This window comes from Dipodomys spectabilis, unplaced genomic scaffold (assembly GCF_019054845.1).
Source record: "Dipodomys spectabilis isolate Male_0828 unplaced genomic scaffold, ASM1905484v1 ptg000290l, whole genome shotgun sequence".
Lineage (NCBI taxonomy): Eukaryota > Metazoa > Chordata > Mammalia > Rodentia > Heteromyidae > Dipodomys > Dipodomys spectabilis.
In genome coordinates this window covers 1,487,696-1,492,915 of record NW_024870967.1, presented here as the reverse complement: position 1 = coordinate 1,492,915, position 5,220 = coordinate 1,487,696, and the positions used below count along the sequence as shown (strand labels likewise).

The 5,220-nt window shown below is 36.0% G+C and overlaps 1 non-coding gene across 1 annotated transcript; it reads left to right on the top strand.

The window, feature by feature from the left end:
* Nucleotides 1–4,492: 4,492 nt before the first annotated feature.
* Nucleotides 4,493–4,599, top strand: LOC122126908. Its single transcript, XR_006151037.1, has one exon. It is a non-coding gene; the product is annotated as a U6 spliceosomal RNA (small nuclear RNA).
* The last annotated feature ends 621 nt before the right edge of the window (nt 4,600–5,220 follow it).

The following is a 5,220-nucleotide window of genomic DNA, read 5'->3' as shown; positions in this document are numbered from 1 at the left end:
AGGAGAGATCCCTTGATTAGTATGTAGCGACTTTCTTAAACTCTTCTCACAAATTTTAATTTGAAGTCTATTTTATCTGATATTAGGATTGCAACTCCAGCCTGTTTATGGGAGCCATTTGCTTGGTAGATTTTGTTCCAGCCTTTAGCATTGAAAATGTGTTTGTTTTTACGGGCAAGGTGTGACTCCTGAAGGCAGCAAATATTTTGCCCATGTAATTGTAACCACTCTGTACAGTATTTTCACAATAAAAATAAATAAATAAATATTACAAAAGCCTGCAGATATAATCTAGTTCAACAGATACATTTTCAACATCAACCAACTATGTATTAATAGGCTATGAACCGCAAAGAAGAATTTGGCAAACAAGAAATTATTAGGTTTAGTGAGAGATGTGGGTATAAATAGGAATAGAGGGATGTGGAAAGAGAGAGGCAGAGCTAACTTAGTCCTAATCTCAAAGCAGGAAATAGATTCGATAGAATGATAATAGACAACGGGGAAAAAGAAAGAGAAAAAAAAGACAAGGAAAAATAGTAAAATAAAAATTAAAAAGTGAAACACTTAAAATTATGCAGATTAAGAACTTAATATTCAGAGAAGGATGGGAACATGATAAGAGAAGGGAAGGAATAGAAAGGAGACACCAAAAAATAAAAAATAAAAATGCTTAAAATTTTATATAGGTATATAGAGGTAGTACAGCTATTAAAGAAGTTAAGTCTAAGAGGTTTTTTATTCATTAATAAATTTCTGGATTAAGTGTGTACATAATCGGGGATAAGGTCTAATAATCGACTACAGGTATATCTGAGAATGAGCAGAAATGCGACTAAATCACGCAAAGAAGAACGAAAGAGAAAAAAAGTGAAAAGAATGAGAAAGAAAGGAAAAACGGATCAAAAGGTCAGTAGTGCTAAACAAAAATGGAAAAAAGCACACACACACACACACACACACACACACACACACACACACACACGTATACCTGTAAAATAAAAATTATAAGAGGAAGAAAAAAGTTAATAGAAAACAATTTTTAACGTTAAAAATTAAAAATGTTAAAACAATTTTAATAAAAGGTGACATAAAAGAGTTCTTTGCTTTTTGGGGATGAGAAGGGAAGATCCTGTATCTCCCTTGTGTCCATAATCAGTCTCTTGTTGGAGTCTCTGGTCTGCTTGTGGTATTTGATTTTCCTGTAGCTTGTTTTTTTTTTTTTAAGTCAGTTTGTTTGAGCAGGCAGAAAAATGCTTTGATTTACCCAGGATTTTGTCATCCTCCTCCCAGGCTAGTTCAATGGGAGGGAGATCTGCTTTGAGTATCACAAAAGATGGCTGTTTCTTCTAGTTTGGAGATGCTGTGATGGGGCTAGGTTCTGGGTAGAGTTGAGGCCTTTCAGCAAACAGTAGCTTTTCCCTGAGGCCTAGCTTCTGAGGCAGTCACAGAGCCTAGCCAGCAGCCGTTCTCAGGGTTTATTGTTACTGAATTTCAATTGATTGTCTAGGGAGGATCAGCCTCTGGCTCTGTTTACTCAATGAAGAAAGCCACTCCTGGGGCTGGTGCAGGCCCGGAATGGGTGAATTTTCCCTGAGTGGAGCTGAGCCTGGCAGGTCAGGTTAGGTTCCTGTGACCTGTTAAATGACTGTTTGTTTTCATCCAAGGACTGAGTTGGAGCTAGCTGCTCAGCCAGGCCTTTGCCAGTATCAAAGATGGAGATCTCCGGTAGTGGGCAGGGAGAGATGGCGTTCCCTTCTCTGCTCCCTGAGAAGGAGTGAGGAAATCAGGCTTCTACTCACACAGGAGTCTGGTTCCTGGGTGATCTCTGATCTGCGATATGAAGGATGAAGATGTCCGCTCCTTGTCAGTTCTTGCTGGTGTTGAGTAGAATCCTCTCACCTGCTGCATCTGGCGCCTTTGTCCTAGACTCTCTGTGTTGCAGGTATGGTGGTTACGGCCACCACCGCCCCCTCCCATAGCTGCAACCATGGCCGCTGGCAAGTGCTCAGATTTGTCTACTTGCCTTGATTTTCCCTCTCTGCCTAACTCTCTGTACTGTGATGGCACATTTGGTGTGATTCTTTGGCTTAGTTAAGCTTCCAGCTTCTCCTTTGCTATCTTCCCGGAACCATAAATTTAAATTTTAAATGATAAATTCTTTTAAAATTGTTTCACTCGTGCACAGGTATGGATAGATAAGTGATGTGGGCAGAATCAGAATTATTCAGAAGGTTGTAAATGGATGCTTACCTAGTTTTCTCTCGGCTGGATCATAGAATACAGACTGTCCTAATTGAAAAAGTTAGCCTTCTGAGGTTTTTGCATATAAACACTCCATCAACATTTTATTAGAAGATTATTCAAGATTAGCTATATGTTGATTAATAATGACTGATCATGACAGAAATTTGAGAGAAAACCATCTACACTTCAGTGAGGTTCTAATTTGTGCTTCACAAACTGTTATGAAAGCTCTACATGAGAAATCTAGCAGCTGCATTTCTAAAAAGACCTTGGGTTGTTACACTTTCTGATATTGTCTCAATTCAAATACTTCTCCTTGGAGTTCCATACTATTCAATGATGCTGTATTAGCTCCTTGTTACAATTTTCAGACTGATCTTTTTGATGAAATTTGTGCTTTTCAAAATTGCTCTCCAAATTCCATCCACAAACTGCATACAAAATTTATATGAAAAAATTTGTATCTGTTTATATTGCATATACTTTTATTTTTCATTACAAATATGGAATGTAGTAAAAATTCTCATAACAATTATACTGCGCTAGATTGTGGGCAGATTCTGATGTAAATAATATACTGTGTTCATGTAGAGATTTTGAAAATCCAAAGTAATAAGCCTGTAGTCCTAAAACCAATACCTTACTTATATTGAGTGACAAATACAACTTCATAAAAGTACAGAAGTTTTCCTTGTATCTTTTTAACATATATTTTTATTATAAATACTGTACAGAGGGGTTACATTTACATAAGTAAGGTAATGAGTACATTTCTTATTGAGCATTGTTACCCCCTCCTTTGTTTTTCCCCTACCATCCCTTCCCTTCACACCTCTCCACCTCCCCCCTTCACCCATCCTCTGTTAGAATGTCTTGTATATTTCGTTGTTACAATGGGTCAACCAGTATCCTTTACTTATATCTTAAATGAAGAAATGCTCGCTTGATTTATGCTGATTCTACTTGTGTAGACACATCTAAAATCACTGCCCAAGTCCAAGAGCACATAAATGAAATGCCATCATTTTTTTGTCAGTTGGTATTTGTGTTCTACACATTTATTGACAGGTTACAAATTATTCTTAAACATTAAAACATTAAAAATACTTTCTTTTTTTCTTATTTTCTTCGCCAGGAAATCAGCAAGACCTCAGCCAGCATTTCTCGCCTAGGAATTTTCACATGGGTTAGTTAAATGTATATGTAGAGTCCAGTTTTCTGAGGACTCACTCATCTGCCTAGGAATTCATGCTGGTTGTTGGAAAAAGAGCTCAAGTAAGGATGCCATTTAAAGCCTTATAACTTTACTCTTTACCAGGGTATTCTCCTGCTACTTTGGTTGTTGAGAATGTCTACAAGAGTAAGCATTCTGTGAGGAGCAGGGAGATACCATAAGACTTATACTTACTGAGGTTTCCAAGTGACTTGCTATCACTTGTACTGCATTTTGAAAGTCAAATCTCTCTAAAACTACCAGTTTTAAGAGATAAGAAGAGTGGAAAATGAACTCTTAGGGACAAATACATCTTCAACATATATTGTTCCAATTATTCCTTTTAAGGCATATTCAACAACTGGTGAAACTTGTGTTGGCTGTAATTATGTGTCTTTCTCCATGGGTGCATGTATACATGAGAATATGTATGTGTGTGAATAGTAACATACATGTGTACATTATGGCTTATATCATCATTTATTCCTTGCTAACAAATAAAGTAAGGAATCACTAAACTTTTAACAGAAACTTTGTAGTTTAAGTCGTAACTCTTCACTCTGCTCCTTTACACAAAGACTGCAACTTCTCATTAATAAAGTTTCCATAAACTCTGAAATGTACATACTTAGTACTTAATGTCTGTTATCATAAATCTTAAATACTTTACAGAAAAGTTTTATACCTGCCAAACAGTCCTATTTTTGGCATATATAAGCAAAATCTCAAAATTAAGCATATTTAAAACATTAAAACTTTTAACAAACCTTAACACTTGCTGCAATGTTCATTTTGACAGGTGCCTTGTATAGAATAATTGAATTTCTCCTCCTACACATCTCTTGAACTACAAATATCTGGAATTATTTTGTTTTTGGCATGTCTATCTTGATTTTATTCTTAATTGTGTGCTTATGTAAGAAATACATGATTCTATAATTTCACAACAATTCTTTTGAACTTACTTTTTGTTGAATTGCCTAGCTTAATAAAATCAATTAAACATTATACTTTATATATAAAAACTGTTCTGTGCTCAATTTAGCATCACATACCCTAACATTGGAACGATACAGAGAAGATTAGCATGCACCCTGCGCAAGGATGACATGCAAAGTCTTGGAGCGTTCCATATATTTACAGCAACAGATGCTGAAACGTATGTGGCCACAAGGGAACGGTACTGCATTCTTGGTGGGAGTGTAAATTTGTTCAACTACTTTGGAAAGCAGTATGGAGGTGCCTCAGAAGACTCCACATAAAACTCCCCTATAACACAGTAATCCCACTTTTGGGGATTCATCCAAATGATCATAAAAAAGACCATACTAAAACTACCAGCACAACTATGGTTATTGCAACATTCTTTACGATAGCTAAGATATGGAACCAACACAGATGCCCTCATTAGATGAATGGATCAAGAAAATGTGTTATATATACACAATGGAATTCTTTGCCTCCATCAGAAAGAATAATATCGCCCAATTTGTTAGGAAATGGAAAAACTTGGAAAAAATTTACTGAGTGAAGTAAGCCAAGTCCAAAGAAATATAGGTCCCATGATTTCCCTTATTTTCAATAACGAATGTATGTCTGGGATAAGCAGAAAAGTTCAAAAGATATGTGCATATAACCAGATAAGATGATGTTAAAGAAATTGAACCCCATGATAGGGACACAAGTGGGTTTTTGTTTCTTGCTATTGTTTCTAACGTACTTATAATGTGTGATGTCATTTTTTTTGTTTTTTGTATGTT